The 19,099-nt window shown below is 40.9% G+C and overlaps 2 protein-coding genes and 1 non-coding gene across 8 annotated transcripts in view; 2 read left to right on the forward strand and 1 right to left on the reverse strand.

Annotated features, from left to right (window-relative positions):
- The window catches only part of eral1 (Era-like 12S mitochondrial rRNA chaperone 1), a 682,619-nt gene that overhangs the window by 342,613 nt on the left and 320,907 nt on the right, over positions 1 to 19,099 (forward strand). The window lies entirely within an intron of this gene.
- bcas3 (BCAS3 microtubule associated cell migration factor) overlaps positions 1 to 19,099 on the forward strand; it is a 915,564-nt gene that overhangs the window by 46,179 nt on the left and 850,286 nt on the right. The window lies entirely within an intron of this gene.
- trnae-cuc (transfer RNA glutamic acid (anticodon CUC)) lies at positions 474 to 545 on the reverse strand. Its single transcript has one exon. It is a non-coding gene; the product is annotated as a tRNA-Glu (tRNA).

Here is a 19,099-nt window from a genome sequence, read left to right on the forward strand (position 1 = left end):
ACTTGTGACACTAATAAATAAACTTTAAAACTCTGTCACAAATATACTAAATAACTGCAGGGAGAGGAGATAGATATGTGGGGCTTAAACACAGGCATAAATGAAGTGAACCAAAAGGCCTGTTTCTGTGCTGTAAATTCAATGAAATTTGATTTGATTTGATTATTATTGTCACATGTATTGGTATACAGTGAAAAGCATTGTTTCTTGCACGGTATGCAGACAAAGCTTACTGTTCATAGAGTACATAGGAGAGAAGGAAAGGAGATGGCGCAGAATGTAGTGTTACAGTCAAGAACAAAGAAAATTACAGCACAGGAACAGGGCCTTCGACCCTCCAAGCCTGCACCGACCATGCTGCCCGACTGAACTAAAACCCCCTACCCTTCCAGGGACCATATCCCTCTATTCCTATCTTATTCATGTATTTGTCAAGACACCCCTTAAAAGTCACTATTGTATCTAAATCGACATTCCCTGACCAGGAATCGAACCCAGGCCACGGCAGTGAGAGCACTGAATCCTAACCACTAGACCATCAGGGAAGTCATAGCTAGGGTGTAGAGAAAGATCAACTTAATGCGAGGTAGGTCCATTCAGAAATCTGACTGCAGCAGGGAAGAAGCTGTTCTTGAGTCGGTTGGTATGTGACCTCAGACTTTTGTATCTTTTCCCCAATGGCAGAAGGTAGAAGAGAGTGTAATAACCACTTGGTTGAGATACTGTAAAGTGGCTACTATGGAGATATGCCCTAGTATGATCCTATGCCTTCAGGAGTGGAGGACAAGAAATTGTCATGTGGTGGAGGAATTGTATTAATTCAGTAGCATTTTTATAACACTTAACTTTACCCAGCAGCTACAGGTGTAAGTCCAGTGATGACAGGAAGCTCTTGTTTTCCTACTTCGTTGAAGAGTACAAAGGGAGTCAGAAATGTTTTTGTCATGTCTATAGTGATGGCAGTCGTAGTGATTTGTCCCATTTTCTGTTGTAGCGATTGTTCTTGAGTGGAGTAAACATGAAGGTTTTTGAATTTATTTGGTATGCCTTATCTTTATTGAGTGTATGAAATCAAAGTTACAGTACAGTAACTTAACAAGAGGTGGCACCAAAATGCTGTGTGCATGAATTCACTTGCATGTTGCAAACTGCAGTGTTAATGAAAACTTGAGTTTCAGAGGTCGGGAAAACACCAGCAAAATCTGCTGGCTGTCATACATTGTTTTCAGATTTTGCAATGTTATCAATTGTATTTATTTTATTAAAAAAGCTAATCTAACCTATCTTAATTGGAAGCCTTTATGACCAGGGTTTTGACAAAGTCTGTGGTGGGGAGAAGGCCAGAATTTTAAGTTGTTTGGCAGCAAACTTTCAACTTAATATACCATTTGTCTGTTTTATGGAGTCATTGTCCTAAATCTGGAAGCAATTTACACCACAACTTGCCTTTATCTTTAAATCCTGTCAAATGAAAGCAGCAATTGACATTGAGCAGAGATTGTACAGTGCATTCCTCCTATTATCAATGCTAATATGCCAAAGAAAATGCTGGTGTCAACAGGAAATATGTCCAGATCTGCAGGAGAAAAAACATAATGTACAATTTTTTTTCCCTCTCACTTCGTTTGGCTTTTAGCCCCTTGCACCATGGAGTGTTTAGCTCATTAAATGGTCGACAGGCATCTCTTTTCCCAAACTCTGCTGTGGCTTTACTGAAGTGATCGCCGGGAGGTACACGAAAATGTTGTGAGTTAAGTTGTGCTGTGCTATTCCCCCCCTAACCTTTCTCCCCTTGGAAAGGATGCCTCTTTTCAATGTCTTTTCCACAGGGTGTCCTTGGAGGGAGAATCAGATCATGTTATTCCAAAGTTCAGCACCCAGTAATTCGTTAATGTTTAGTTGGGGCTACAATTCAACCAACCTCAAGCGTGGGAGCCACCGTCTGGAATGCTTCATTGTGAGATGACCGGATAGGCCTTTGTGCCTGCGATTACTTCGTGTAGCGAATTCCTGATTTCAGTCCTGAGACATTGGCAGAAACCAGGTGTAGACCAGGCACTTCCCCACAAGAAAAGGAAAATAATGCTATGTGAGCGATAGCTTCATTCTAATAGGGTCATTTATCCTGTTCTAATGGAAACTAATTACTCCTAATTACACTTATTTGCTTCCCTTTGTGGCCATCAGTAAAAGGAGCAGGAACAGCACCAAATCTCAACATCATTACCCAAGACAGGTTCGCATGGAGGCTGAAATACAGTAAAAGCTGTAGGCCTGTTGAGTGCAACAGGTTGCAAGGAAGTCGGCTATAAATGTGTTCCGTGTCATACTGGGTGCCATTGGCACTGTTTGATAGTTTCCCCACCAGCTATGGGCACATTTTGTGTCTTTTATTGTGAAGTTAAAAATTGGAAGCTTATTTTTGTGTGTTTTTCACTCTGTTTGGATTCCTTGGTAAACTATAGTGAGGGTTACATGATGAACAGTGCTGACGAGCAATGTTCCCTTTAAGTGGCCAGGCAACATTCTGGGCAGTGAAACAAACAGACCACGCACAACTAATATTCCATTTAACTTATGCAAGGGCGGCTGCACAGAAATCTTAATGTGACTGCGCAGTGCAACAAACAGACTGTGCACAATGAAGGAAAATTAGTGAGAACTTTGCTCATGAGTAAATTATTTCAATCTCAAATCAACACCTCAAATCCCCCATTCCATGGCATGACATTTACTTTTCCGACACCACCTCATCCCATTGACTTGTTTAAATGAGATTGATATTTAGTTTTGTTTAGTTCCTAAAAGCACGGGACTTTGTGGATTTATCCTCATGTTTCTGGAAAATTCAAATGGCGCTTACTTCCAATGCTGATATATTGGCAAAAAATTAACATAATAACGATGACTTTGGTGAAGCTCAGTTGCATTCTGACTGAAGGAGAAATCATTTTGTCGGTGCCCGTCTTGAAGCTGGTCTTTGAGGCTATTACTGTTACAGTGTCTGACTCAGCCACAATCTATTTTAATTTTGGTATGGTAACTGCATTATAGAATCTGTATTTTCCAATCTGAGTAATTTAGTGCATGACTGCACATATGGACAGGCTACAAATTTTCCTTGTCTAATGTGACTGATGAGACATTTTAAAATGGACTAAGATGGTTGATGCTCAATGTTCGAACAGAAAAACGCATTTATACAGAGGAAAAACAAGAGTGATTGTAGTGTATGAAATACACTATGAAACGTATGAAATACACTACAATCACTCTTGTTTTTCCTCTGTATAAATGCGATTTTCTGTTCGAACACTGTGCATCAAGTAATTCCGATGGTAAAGCAAGGTGTAGCGTCCATAATGTAAGTACAGAAAATAAAACTGATATTAATGATTTCCTAATATTAGCAGCTTTATTGAAAAAAACTGAGAATGGTGCAAAAATGCAACCATTTATATTTTGATCGCAAAGTGCATTACATCCTTTGCAGAGTCATTGTTATTTTAATATTTTATATCATGTAGTCAGTGTTGGTATTGTGGTAAGTGACATTTGAATTTTGGATGTCCCCATTCACATCAAGAACAAGTGCTGTGAATTTATACCAGACGCATGCTCGCACCCATAGCATGATAGGATGTGGGTTCGTACCCGCAAATCCTTCTACTGCTAGCTCATCTCAGCTAGACTGTCAGAAGTTGGACCTTCCAACAAAGGAGCAGTTGGGTGAGTCATCTTCAGCAGTTGTTGCAAAATTGTTAATGGCTGACTTAAAACGCAGCATTGACGGAGGCATGGGAATAGATCAGTCAGCATTTAAAAACAAAGGATAGGCTGTTTCATATGGGAGCTTTCATCAGGACTGGAAAACACTGACGATCAAAATCAAATGTAGAGATTTGGTCAGTTTCAAAGCAAGGATCCTGCCTGAAATCCATTTGACAAACAAAAGGAGGCCATTCGGACCGTGGTGTCTGTGCTGTCTCTATTTGGTAAATGTATGCAATTAATCTGACTCCCCAGCTCTTTTCCCATGACCTCGCAATTTTTTTCCCCTTCAAGTAATTACCCAGTTGCTTTTCGAATGTTTCTATCGATCTGCTTCCACCAGTATTTTAGCCAGTGCCTTCCAGATCAGAGCAACTTGTGTAACACAAGAAAAATATTTCCTCATGCCATCTCTTTTTTTTTGACAGCCACTTTAGTGCTGTGTCCTTTGCTTACTGGCTCTTCTGTCACTGGAAATAGTTTTACTTTAACAAAAGCATCCATGATTTTCAGCACCTCTATCACATCTTCTCTCAACCTTTTCTATTCTAAGGAGATCAAGCGCAGCTTCTCCAGTGTCTTGACATAACTGAAGGCCCTCATCCGTGGTATAATTCTCCTGAGATCTCTCCAAGGGTTTGACATCCTTCCTAAAATGTGGTTCCCAGAATTGAATGCAACACTCCAGCGGAGGCCATGCCAGCGCTTGATAGAGTTTTAGCAAAACTAGCTTGCTTTTTGTACTCTTTTCCGCTAATTAAGGATCCCATATGTTCCTTTAACAACCTCCTCCCACTTTCAAAGATTTGTATATAAACACTCCCATATTTATCTCTTTTAAATTGTAGCATTTAGTTCATGTTGCATATGCTTATTGTTCCTAACAAAATATACCACTTCACAATTTTCTGTGTTAAATTTTATTTGTCAACGGTCTGCCATCTCACCAGCCTATCTTTGTCCTCCTGAAGTCTGTTACTGTTCTCATTGTTTGCTATATTTCTGAGTTTTGTCTCATTTGCAGACTTTGAAATTGTCTTCAACACTGTATACCCAAGTCTGGGCTATTAATATATCATCAAAATGAGCAGTAGTCTTGATACCGACCACTGGGGAAAACCACTGCATATGTCCCTCCAGTCTGAAAAATAATTCATCTTTCTCTTTTAGATTGACCTATTGTGGTTATTGTGTTCAAAGCGGAGAATTACCTGTGCTTCAACGCGCATGTCCTCAACTTTGTAAAATTGCAACACGCATATCAAGCAATGAATAGCTTGGTTTAATGAGCAGCAAAAGGAAAGGTAAATTAGTGTTTAGTTTGAGAATGTCTTGTAGCTCGACGATAGAAATGGAGATAGAAATGAGAGAGAAGTTTATAGGTCTTGAGATTCAAGCATTTCAGCGTGAAGTATCAAAGTTGAACGATATTTTGCAAAGAGCTGGAAATGATAAGCCTTAATAGGAATTATTTTTTAATGAGAATAAGCACCAGTGAGAGCTGATAAGTTAACAAAATTGACAATGATCAGATGAGCTGTGGGACTCAGCTGTGTTATACAACCCAGTCTTTTCAACTCTGAATTCATTACGAGACCCTGTCTGGCTGTTTTGGAAGTTGAGTACCAGATCAGTGGAAAGACAATAAGCTAAGGCATCTGTATGATGTAGTACTGATTGCAGATACCAAAGAGATGAGATACTCAAGAAGGTAAATTAGGCAAGCTTGAAATATGGATTGAAAATGAATGCAAAGACACCAGTAATAATACAGTGAAGCACCCCAAAACGGACTTTGAAGTGAATGGTAATGTAAAGTGAACAAGCAGATCAAATCTAGACCTAAAAACATCAGATGGCTGATGAAACATCAAATGTTGGATCACAATTGTAGAAGAGATATTTAGCAACATGAAGGTGTTTTTGTGCATCATAATCAAATGGTGAAGAATATATTAGATTACAAAATAATTGGGGCTGAAGAAAGCCATTTGATCCACCTTAATTCAGTCATCCTTAAAGACCCTACAAATCCCCTGTCCCCTTCATTGTCTTTCTAGGGAAACAGCATGGCTGGAAAAGCATTGGCCTGACTGCACCTCCATTTGTTTCTGATTCGACCTGTTTGGTTGATGGTTCAATAGCAGTTATGACAGATTTATTTTCCTGCCAGCTAGCCAGTCTAGGTCATTACTGTATAATGTGTTCTGGCCAATATAAAGTTCATTAACTCTGTTTTATTTTGACCGAAAGCAGATTAGAACCATGAATCTTCTACACGCATGCCTTGTGGCCATTCGTATTTGCAGCAAATTTAATCTAAAACTCTCATTTATTTCTGAAGGAGTTGAGACAGTAGAGAAAGGAAAATTTTGTACTCCAATGACTGGAGCTGTGAAATGTCTCCAGCCATAAAGTCGCACCCCACAGAGATGTGGGTCTTAACCGTTGAAATCAATTCTGTCTTAGTGTGACTTAGCCTGTCAACATTCCCCATTGGTGTTGAACCCAATGTTCCAGCCACTCAGACTGCATCTTGCAATAAATTCAGAATTTCAAAAAAAAACACTGGGTGTCCTAATGCGTTCTTGTCTCACTTATCTTTGATTATTTTGTTAATTCATTATCCACTCTTGCTGCTGCTGGTTGTTCCCAGCAGATTGATTGTGTAGACTGCATTTATAATTCTTTGAACTCACGTTTTCTGGGTAATAGAGAAAATCTGTGCTGTAGTTTTGGAAACCGCAGTGTATAATATTACATTTCAGAAATCTACTGATGCAAGACCTATTCAAAGAGACCAGTGTGTATTTATATATTAAAAATTTTGCATTGCATCAAAAGACATTCAGTTGATTTCTCTAATTTCCAACATATTTTTTTCGCAGATGCATTGTTTATGTGGCCAAAAGCAAATGGAAACTCCTGATGAATGCTATAGTTGAAAGCAGTGTTAGTCATTAATGAAACACAGATTAAGATTAATACCTTTGTGGAGCTGGGAGGCAACAAGTGCAATTTGTAAATTTTTGAAGCCTGGATCCTTTTATGTGACTTGTGGAAAAACTTCCTGATTTATTGATTGAGATTGTCCTAGTTTCTTTTTTCTCTGCTATTGAAGTTTTGGCCAGTATTTACTTTGTCAGTTGTTGTTACAGGGAACATGGTTTGACTGAATGGACAGTGTCTTTGGGTTGGATGCTTCCATGGGAGAGATTTTACCATGTGTGTTGCCCTTAAGGAAACCTTTTATATATTTTTGAGGCCATCGACAATGGAATGTATTTCCACTTTCACAACCCTTTATAGACATCAAGCATAGTCAAGTCAGCGATACTCCTGCAATCTGGGGCATAAAGCTCACTCCGCTCTACTCCAACAGTATCATTCTTTGGTCCCCCCCCCTCAAGTTGACTAGGCCCCCCTTCACTGTGCTACATTCACAGTTCTAATGTCAGCCAACCATGGCTGTTAGCTATGGCTGAGTGGGTAGCATTCTTGCCTCTGGATCAGCAGGTTGTAAGTTAAAGTCCCACCCTAGAAACTTGAGCACAAAATCTAGCCTAACGCGCTAATACAATACAGAGGAGATGCCACAGTGTCAGAGGTGTTGTCTTTCAAATGATCCATTAAACTGAAGAGAATGTAAGGAGATCCAATTATAGTATTTTGAAGAAGAGCGGGTGAGTTCTCCCTGCTGCATTGGGCAATGTTTATCCCTCAAATAACACCAAAAAGCATATTATCTGCTCATGCTCACACTTTGGGACATCCTATGATATCATGGAAAGAAGGTATATATATGTAAGTTCTTCCTTTCCTTTTTTGGCACTTAGGCTGACATTGCCAATTAGTACGGTTGCTCCGCATCGTTTTATCCCTGGAGTACAAGGATCAACGATATGAGAAGCTATTTTTTTTTGCCCTCCCCATGCAGTATGCTGTTGTCCTTACTGAGGTATTGCACTTTAGCAAAGTGAAGGGATCAAACCTGACAGTTGCCTTGGTGATGTGACTGAACCACGCATTTGCTGACTAAGAGTCAGGAGAACTCCATGGTTATTCGAAGAATATCTCGGGAACTTTTGATCAGAGATTGTTTCGTAAGCATTTGAACAAATTTGATCAACCTTTTTGAGAGCAGGAAGCTTCTTATCCAAAATCCATATTTTCCATAACGAAGCACCCAGTAATTTAACAAAGATGTTGTCATCACTTCAGTTTCACAGTTGCTTTCTTTTGCCAAGAAGTCTTAATATAAAAGCACGACTCACACTCTGTAAAACTAGGTGTTGACAACTGGAAGGTTCTGTGCATGAGTGTTTCTGATATGTTTATGGCAGTTTCTGTATTGGGAACCTGTATAATGGTGTTCCACTGTCTCCTAGCACCTGCTTCTTGTCCCTTGCTGAAATGGGTAATTTTGTTTGTTCTGAGTGGTTTTTGCATTAGTCTCCCTTTGGCTTATAAGTGTGAGAGGAAAAGTGTTGGATATGTCACTTCAGCTTCTTAAGCAATGAAGAGACATTTTCACAGTCCTCAGGTGGACGGGGCAAATCATATTGGCCAACAGTCTGGCATATCTGTAGCTGATGCTCGATTTAGGAATTTGAAGTTGCTTGCTAAGGAGTCCTGAATTGAATTTGGGATTAATTCTAATGTTAGTACCACAGTGTCCCACATTATTGATTCATGGGGGCATGTATAATCATTGACTTGCCAAGAGAGCATAGACACTTCTCTCTCTTCCCCTGCATTTCTAGTTTTCATATATTACCTGCCCCCTGTCCGGTACCAGCACCTCCTGACAAACAATCAACTTTACCAAGAAAAGGAATAAAACTGCTTTCTGCTTTTCTTTATTCAACCTCTGGATGTGGTCATCACTGTCAAGGTTGGCATTATATTGTCCAACCTAGTTGCCCTGAGAAGCTGGTGGTGGGCCTTCTTGAGCTGCTTGCAGATATTTGGTTACAACTTACAGTGCTTTCCAGCCCACTCACAAGGTAGTTAAGGATCAATCTCATTGACATGAGACTGGAGTCACAAACCAGATGAAGTAAGGAAGGCAGGTTTCCTTCCCTAAAAGGACACAGGAACAAAGGAGTAGGTCATTCAGCCAAAGGAGCCTACTCTGCCATTCAATACAACCCTAACTGATATCCCCATAACCCTTTACATTACTGTTAATCAGAAATATATCAATCCCTTTAAACATGCTCAATGACTGAGCTTCCATAACCTCTGGGGCAGAGAATTCCAAAGATTCCCAACCCTCTGTGTAAAGAAATTTCTCCTCATCTCAGTCCTGATGGCATTCCCCTTATTTTGAAATTGTGTTCCCTGGTTCTAGACTCCCCAGCCAAGGGAAACATCTTACCTGCATCTACCCTGTCTATTCCTTTAAGTATTTTGTAGGTTTCAATTAGATCATCTCTCGTTCTTTGAAACTCCAGAGAATACAGGTCCATTTTGCCCAATCTCTCTTCATAAGAGTCCCGCCATCCCCAGAACAGGACGTTAGTGAACCAGTTGGTTATATATCACTCCAGCAGTCCTCTTGATGTATTAGCATGCCATTGTGCTGCCAACATATTGAAATGATCATAGAAAAGGATTGATAGAATGAGAAGATAACTAGACCAGTTAGAACCAAAATTACCACTCATCAATCTGGTTTTGGTTTATTTTTGTACAAAATTGACTTCTTGGGGAGTAGGTAGATGTAGTTTGTTCTGTCATTTCCTTCCTTTGTATTTATTGACCTGGGAACTCCTGATGCTTGTACCATTAACAACATGGAAAATGCATTTTGTTCCCCAGCATTTCCTGTTGACATTTCTCAACAAAGTACTTACAGGAACAGGTCATTGGGCCGACAGGTCCATTACCATTTTAAAAAAATAGTTCTACTTGTAGAAACTGGACTGCTGTAATTAATGCTTAGAGGCTGTCTGTAATTCTGTCAAACGAAATGGTGTACCTTATAGTACTAAATTCCTGAGATTAGTGATGCAGGGTGGCATTTTAAAAGTAAATAATTATTAAATTTTATGGAGCCTCATCCTTTTGAATTGAAACAAGTCTGTTGTCTTTTCATTTTGATGCCTGTCTTTGGGAATAACATCTGATCCATGGGCAACTGGGATGGGTTACTGGGCATGTCTTTTTGATTCAGATTCTGTGCCAAGTCTGCAGGGTGCAGTGCATTGATGGGGGAGGTGAGGTAGGTGCCCAGTGCTATCACTAGCTACATGGTATTTTCACATTATATCAACAGACTATTTTCTTTCCAAACTGAATTGCACCTGGGGAGAGGGTGCTATGTGTTAGATTTATGTTCTGTTTGGGAAGTGAGGTATTGGTGATTACAGGTCTGTAATTAGTTCGCGGAAGCAATTTGAAGTGATAGTCTTAATTTATCACACGGAAAACATATTGGTATGTGTTTTCCGTGTGATAAATTAAGACTATCACTTCAATATGTTTTCCATGTGATAAATTAAAACTATCACTTTAAATTGCTTCCACGAACTTAACATATTGGTATGTTAAGTTACCAAGTGCCTGGAGACAACACTACAAACCTAAACTGATATACTTTGATTCCCTTAAAAAACAAAAATCCATTGAACTCAAACTTGAATATACTCAACGGCAAAACATCTTGAGCTCTCTGGGGTAAAGAATTCCCAAGACTCACAACCCTCTGAGTGAAGAAGTTCCTCGTCATGACTCCTTATCCTGAGATGATGACCCTAGCTGTAGATGTTCTAAAACCGTTTCTCTATCTAGACCACAGAGAGAATCATTACGAATCCCAACTACTTCAGTTGGGTCATGAACAATGCTGAAGGGGTGATTGTTCTGGGGGGTCTGTGGGGGTGGAATTCACCTACGAAAGCCTGCAGTAGTTGGGGGGGGGGGGTGGGGCAGTGACTGTCAGATCTCTATGTTCACAGAACACAGACATTTGAGCTTGCCTAATTGTGCCCTCTGCTGCTATCTGCCAGCTTTTGGGCAAGGTAGGCTCTGCCACTTCCCCTGCTGGCGGAAAACAAGTTTGCCATCAATTTTTGACTGGGTCAGGTAAGATTCGATTATTAACTCGCCCAAAAAAAGGCACAAATTTCTCCCGTTTTCATGCTTGTTTGACACTTAGAATCCTTTTGGTAAGATCACGGACTGAGAGTCTGGTTGGTCTATTGGCTTTCAGTCTTACCTCAGTTCACCTGTTCCTCTTAAGAACATAAGAACATAAGAAATAGGAGCAGGAGTAGGCCATCTAGCCCCTCGAGCCTGCCCCGCCATTCAATAAGATCATGGCTGATCTGACGTGGATCAGTACCACTTACCCGCCTGATCCCCATAACCCTTAATTCCCTTACCGATCAGGAATCCATCCATCCGCGCTTTAAACATATTCAGCGAGGTAGCCTCCACCACCTCAGTGGGCAGAGAATTCCAGAGATTCACCACCCTCTGGGAGAAGAAGTTCCTCCTCAACTCTGTCTTAAACCGACCCCCCTTTATTTTGAGGCTGTGTCCTCTAGTTTTAACTTCCTTACTAAGTGGAAAGAATCTCTCCGCCTCCACCCTATCCAGCCTCTTCTGGCTGGTCTCACACTTTCATCAACTCCAGCTGATACAAAACCCTGCTTCCTCCTTCAATGCTCAAATCATCTGACCTCTTGTGTATTCCTTTCTCTCATTGCCACACCATTGGTGGTCGTGCCTTCATTTGCCCTGTCCCTAAGTTCTGGAATTCCCTACCTCACTACTCTTCTGCCCCTCCATCTTCCTCCTTTTAAACCCACCTTTTTGACCAAGTATTTGGCCATCCTTCCCAATATCTGCTTCTTTGGCCCCATGCCCATTTTCTATTGGCAATCCCTCTGTAAAGTGCCTTGGAACATTGTTGGTTAAAGGTGCTACATAAATGCTGCAGTTGCAGCTGTTACATATAAGACAAATGCAAACCAGTCCTCTCTGGAGTCATTTTTCAGAAACAAGCCATCAATGTTTCATATATGTTCAGGTGAAATGTCTTTGCGATGGTTTTCTTGACCCACTTTCTTTCATCTTTCCTTCATAGTTGTGGATTTTATGTATTTATTGTGACCTCAGTGCAATGGAAAAGATATTGAGGTGGGGGAACAGCTGGCAAATAATGTTGAAATTTGATTAAAGCTCCACTGTAACCAGAGCTCAGTGCCTTAATTCACATAAATAGAGGGCTTCGGCTTGAGCCCAATTGCATAGATATTTTCACTGTGCTTATTATATAATTTACATTATAAAACATGTGAATCTCATTTTTCTTGCAGCATGGAGAGAATAATTTTTTTTTCGTCAGAGCATAAACAGGTCTTTGTTGTTCTGGCTGGTTACTGAGCGGCATTTGTGAACTGAAAGATTACTCTAGACTTTAGAATTGTAGGGTGGCACACGAAGGACAGGTACACTGTGGTTGGTCGTCCTGAGTGAAAACTTCAACCTTGGAAATCCATTTAAGCTATCAGCACTACAGCGATTTTCTTTTATCTTTTTTTTGTTTATTCATTTGTGGAACATGGGCGTTGCTGGCTGGCCTGCATTTATTGCCCATTCCCTAGTTGCCCTTGGAAGGCAGTTGAGAGTCAACCACATTGCTGTGGCTCTGGAGTCACATGTAGGCCAGACCGGGTAAGGATGGCAGATTTCCTTCCCTGAAGGACATTAGTGAACCAGATGGAGAAGATAATTGTCTTTTGATATTTATGATTTTGTAAAGAAAACGTATTCTAATGATGACTTGTATTCGGAAGAGGAGTTTGAGTTTTAATTTTGCTTTACGATGCGAGTTAAGTTCAATATCTGTGAGCCCAATCATGTGTCAGCATGTTATTTGACTGTGAAGGGCTGGAACAGAGCTTGCTTTTCAATATTATAGCATTTTATGATGTTATTTGGAATGCACTGCCTACATAAAAAGGGTGATGAAAGCTAATTCAGTGCTGACTTTCAGAAGGGATTTGGATAAGTACTTGAAGGAAACATTTGCAGGGCTGTGGGGAAAGAACAGGGGCAGTGGAAAGAAGAGAATAGTTTGTTCAAAGAGTTGGTACAGGCATGATGGGCCAAATGGCCTCCTCCTTTGCTTATATGATTCTGAGAAGTTTTTGTAACGCAAGAGTTCAAATTCTCCTAATTGATTTGACCAAATGACCTGCTGCATAACTGGAGTTTGTATATTTACATAGTCGCTTGCTAAGTTAGTTCACTCATCTTCAGTTCACAATTTTCATTTGAACTACAGAATTACTTAGATTTCCATGGAATGCACAGCACAGAAACAGACCACGCAGCTGAAGTGGTCTATGCTGGTGTTTGTGCTCCACACGGAAGACCCCTCCCTCCCCTCTCCCTCTCACTCAATCAGCATAACCTCTATAGACTGTAATGCCACGTGTAATACAACTCACAGATTCAATTGGTCCAAGAGCTTAGATTTTTGTTGTAAATTAACTCTTGAGGCTAGAATCATAGAACCCCTACAGTGCAGAAGGAGGCCATTTGGCCCATCGAGTCTGCACCAACTCTCTGACAGAGCATCTTACTCAGGTGCACCCCCCTGCTCTGTCTCCATAGCCCCACATATTTACTCCCTCCCAATCCGCACATCTTGGGGACACTAAGGGACAATTTACCATGGCCAACTCACCTAATCTTTGGACTATGGGAGGAAATCGGAGCATCTGGAGGAAACCCGTGCAGACACAGGGAAAAAGTGCAAACCACACAGATAGTCACCCAAGGCTGGAATCAAACCCGAATCTCTGGTGCTGTGAGGCAGCGGTGCTAACCACCGTGTCACTGTCTGTATGAATAAATGGTACTGGGATGCATTTGTAATTTGGTATCTACTTCGATCCTGATGTTTTGTATTTCATTTGGTTCTCTGAGGATTTGCTTTTTCAAATGGGGCAAATAATGGCAGTACGGTAATGTCGCTGGACTAGTAATCCAGAGTCCAGCCTAATACCCTGGGGACACGGATTCAAATTCCACCATGACGGCAGGTTAAGTTCAATTAATTAATAAATTCAGTTAATGTGATGACTTCAGCCAGGCTAATGAGGTTGACTTGCTGGAGTATGAACGACTTGATGAGTCTTGCCCCTCTACCACGGCTATATTCGCGGCCAGGTGTCCCTAGAGAGGAGCATGCATTGTCCACGGGCGCAGTTGATGCCTTCCATGCCTGCTGGGCACCGCAGGGGCTGGACTGTATTATTGACCCTGATAACCACATTTTAATTTGATGTTTTAAGTTTCTGCTTTAGTTTATGTGATTGGTACACAAAAAGAAGTACCTGATGAGTCTTCACAAAAAGAAATACCTGATGAGTCCTATTCTTGGTTAAATCAGGGAGCCTCATGCTCCCTATTTAAAGCAGGTGTGTCAGACTCCCAGCCTGCATTCAGCAGGGAACAACTGGAGAGCTGGCTGTGTACAGATGTATGGTGTAAATAAAGTAACTTGGTGACGGGACTTTCGCCTCAGTGGAGTTATTACAGTTAATTAAAACAAAATCTGGAATTGAAAACTAGTCAGTAATGCCGACCATAAAACTATTATCAATTGTTGCAAAAACTCATCTAGTTCACTAATATCCTTTAGGGAAGGAAATCTGCCATCCAAATGTGCCAATGACTATGGTTGCCCATAAAGAGATGGAGAAGCTGGTTTGAAGGAGGTCCCTAATCTTCTCTGGAGCATACATGTCCTGTCAGGATGCGATGCTTACATCAAGGACAAGACCATAAGACATAGGAGCAGAATTAGGTCACTCGGCCCATCGAGTCTGCTCTGCCATTCAATCATGGCTGATATTTTTCTCATCCCCATTCTCCTTTTCCCCATAACCCTTGATCCCCTTATTAATCAAGAACCTATCTATCTTTGTCTTAAAGACACTAAATGACCTGGCCTCCACAGTCTTCTGGGCAAAGAATTCCACAGATTTACCACACTCTGGCTGAAGAAATTCCTCCTCATCTCTGTTTTAAAGGATTGTCCCTTTAGTCTGAGGTTGTGCCCTCTGGTCCTAGTTTTTCCTACTAGTGGAAACATTCTCTCCACGTCCATTCTATCCAGGTCTCACAGTATCCTGTAAATTTCAATAGGATCCTCCCTCATCCTTCTAAACTCCAACGAGTACAGACCCAGAGTCCTCAACCGTTCCTCATATGACAAGCTCTTCATTCCAGGGATCATTCTTGTGAACCTTCTCTAGACCCTCTTCAAGGCCAGCACATCCTTCCTTAGATACAGGGCCCAAAACTGCTCACAATACTCCAAATAGGGTCTGACCAGAGCCTTATACAGCCTCAGAAGTACATCACTGTTCTTGCGCTACAATAGCTGCTGGTCAGTTAACGTCTTGATTTTGAATTTTCTATCCTTGTTTTGAAATCCCCCCACGGCCTCACTCCTGTCCATGACTGTAATCTCCTGCCTTACAACGTCCAAGTCAACTCTGCCCCTCCAATTCTGAGTTCTTGAGCATCTTGATTTTAATTGCTCCACCATTGGTGGCCATGCGTTTAGTTCACGAAGCTCTGGGATTCCCTTCCTACATTTCTCCACCCCTCTATCTCGCTTTTCCCCATTAAGACACTCCTTAAAGCCTACCTCTGTGAATTGGCTTTTGATAATCGGACTGGAAATCTCCTTATGTGGCTTGGTGTTTAAATTTGTTTTATAACGCTCCATTTGTTAGGTTTGTTTTATTATGTTAAAGGTGCTTCATAAATATAAGTTAATGTTGACACATGTCCGAGCGTGATCACTGGTTGTAAAGACACAACTGTTACACCAGTGGCAGTAGTCAACCAATTTCCAGTGGTCTGATTTTTGGTGTTTTTTTACTTTTACCTTTGGTTATGGTGGTCATGTGGCCTGAACTGAAAGTCATTACTGTCTTAAATGTTTACCTCAGCCATATTTTTGCCAGTTTTGTAAATGTAGCCTGGAAAAGCAGTGAAAAATAGAATCTTAGAGCAGAGATGGAGGCAATTTAGCCCATCGTACTTGTGTCAGTTCTTTGAGAGAGTTAGTCCTACTCCCTTGCCTTATCCCCATAGCCCTGCAAGGTTTATTTCCCTTCTTGTCTTTACCCAGTTCCCCATTGAAATTTATTGAATCTGCACCTTGCAAGCAGTGCATTCCAGATCATCGTAATTCTTGCACAAAAAAAAATCCTCGGCTTGCCTTAGTTTTTTTGCTAATTACTGTAAATCTGAGTCCTTGAGTTACTGACCCTTCTGTCACTGGAAACACTTTTTCCTTAATTACTCCATGTGAACTCTGTGATTTTGAACACTTCTATTAAATCTCCCCTTAACCTCTGCTCTAAGGAGAACAACTCGAGCGTCTCTAGTCTCGCCAAGTATTTGAAGTCCCTCATCCCTGGTAACATTCTAGTAAATCTATTTTATTTGTTTTCTTTGTCTTGATGTCTTGGGCTTTTTGTTCCCTCTCTGTTTGAATAGTTCCGATGATTTTATTGTTTCTCTTGAGTAGTCATGATTACTTGAGGACCAAGAGATAGTTTAATATATTGGGTAGATACAATACCTCGACTTAAAGTAAACTAGGAGTGGATTCAACTGAAGGAGCTTTGTTGGCAATTCTGGAACTGTTGGGTAGCAAAATAGCTTGGCAAGACAGATTGTGTTTCTGCTACATTTAGCAGCTACAAAGATGACCTCCCTGGTCTTTCCAGCATATATTATTTATAATGACGGTGAATTACAAACTCAAAAAAAAAAGAAATCAGCTCTCTCCAGGCAACAGCATTTCACTTCACTGCTCCGAAATTGTTAATGAAGGAATTTTTCCAACTAAATGGTTTTTAAGTTAATATCGAATGAAAAAAGGTGTGCATTATTAATCAACCAGGCACTGTGTACAGCACAGTTTATGACGAAACTATGACTGTTTTCTCTTCCTCTTTTGTGGCCCAAAACAACAGTTATTGACGGGATATTCATTTTGTAGTTCAGTTTTGTTTTGCGACCCACTTAAAGAAAGTTGTTGGTGTCATAACTTGCATTTTACCTCCGATCCTTAAGTGGCGCTAGCCAAAAATGTGCTTTTTTAAAAATAGTGCATAGCAAGCTAACTTTGGATGAATTTATGTAGAAAAATTCTGTTGCAATCATTTATTCCCCACTATGGTAAACTAATTTGTTTTCATCGTTACCCATATCGGGGGTGGGGTGAGGGTGAGAGCAGGGTGGAATGGATGAGAATACAAGAATTTCACTTATGCCAGCTTGGCACAGTCAGTAGCGCCATCTCCTCGAAAGCATCAATGTTCCTCAGTTCAAGCTTCACTCTGGAAGTTGAACATATAATCTAGGCTGACATTCCTGTGTGACATTGAGGGTTACAGATGCACCATAGAAAGCATTCTTTCTGGTATGGCTTGGTATGGCTCCTGCTCTGCCCAAGACCGCAAGAAACTACACAAGGTCGTGAATGTAGCCCAGTCCATCACACAAACCAGCCTCCCATCCGTTGACTTTGTCTACACTTCCCACTGCCTCGGCAAAGCAGCCAGCATAATTAAGAACTCCACGGACCCCGAACATTCTCTCTTCCAGCTTCTTCTGTCGGGAAAAAGATACAAAAGTCTGAGGTCACGTACCAACTGACACAAGAACAGCTTCTTCCCTGTTGCTATCAGACTTTTGAATGGACCTACCTTGCATTAAGTTGATCTTTCCCTACACCCTAGTGTCTACACTTCCTGAGCAGCAGGAAGTATAGACAGAGTCAATGGATGGGACGCTGGTTTGCGTGATGGGTTGGGCTACATTCACGACCTTCTGTAGTTTCTTGCGGTCTTGGGCAGAGCAGGAGCCATACCAAGCTGTGACTGTAACACTACATTCTGCACTCTCTTGTTTCCTTCTCTATGAACAATATGCTTTGTCTAGCGCGCAAGAAACAATACTTTTCACTGTATGTTAATACATGTGACAATAATAAATCAAATCAAAATTTTGAAGGTGCTTTCATCCACCTATGATTTTAAGCTGAGATCCTATTGGATTCAGGTGGGCATAAAAGATTTAATTGAAGAGTATCAATAAGTTTTTGTGTTTGAACGGTACAAATGTGAACCAGCAACTGAGATTCTTGTTTTGAATAAGACTGATTTCAATGTGATGATACAGGACTGTACAAGTCAAGACAAATCTGTTAATGGCTAAAATAACAGAAGGTCAGTGAGACTTGTGGAAAAAATAACTTCATGTGATACAAAGCCGGGTAACACCCCTAAAGGTTTGACTTGCCAAACAAAAAGTGAAGAGTTGAGATAATATAAAACTAAAAGAAAAAAGCACGCACAAGTGATAAAGGTAGCACAGCTCCTGGGAATGGGAGAGACAAAGAACAGCAAAAGGCGACACAGAGCTGTAAAAAGGGGCGATGGAGGAAGTTTGTAAAGAATATCAAAATCAACACATTTTTTTCAATTATGTAAGAAAAGAGGGTGACCAGGACCAATGTGAGCCCGTTGAAACTGATAGTGGTGATATTGTCAGTGAAAGTAAGGAAATGATAGGCATGTTAAATGATTACTTTGCATCAGTATTTACAGTAAAGGAAGAGGTCAGTGTGTCAGACATCCCAATATTGAATGAGGGATGGAGACTCACTAAAATTACTCCAAACTAAATAATAATAATGAAGAAAATAATGACATCAGAGTGAGACAGATTCTTGAACCAGATAGGTTTTAAAGAAAATACGGGCACGGTGACACAATGGTTAGCACTGCTGCCTCACAGCGCCAGGGACCCAGGTTCATTTCCGGCCTCGGGTCACTGTCTGTGTGGAGTTTGCACATTCTCCCAGTGGCTGCGTGGGTTTCCTCCGGGTGCTCCGGTTTCCTCCCACAGTCCAAAGATGTGTGGGTTAAGTTGATTGGCTACGTTAAATTGACCGTAATGTCAGGGGATAAGCAGGGTAAATTTGTGGGGTTATGGGAATAGGGCCTGGGTGGGATTGTGGTTGGTGTAGACTTGATGGGCCGAATGGTCTCCTTCTACATTGTAGGGATTCTATGAAAGTAGGTGAGAACATTGCAGATGCCCTAACTATACTCTTCTAAAATTTTCTTGATTCTGGAATAATTTCTTTCAATTGGAAAATTGTGAATGTCAATCTCGGTCCAGAGAAACAGGGGAATCATAGACTAGTTAGGCAAATATCTGTTGTTGGGAAACTACTAGAGTGTGTAATTAAAGATAGAGTGACTGAACATCTTGA

Source organism: Mustelus asterias, chromosome 12 (assembly GCF_964213995.1).
Source record: "Mustelus asterias chromosome 12, sMusAst1.hap1.1, whole genome shotgun sequence".
Lineage (NCBI taxonomy): Eukaryota > Metazoa > Chordata > Chondrichthyes > Carcharhiniformes > Triakidae > Mustelus > Mustelus asterias.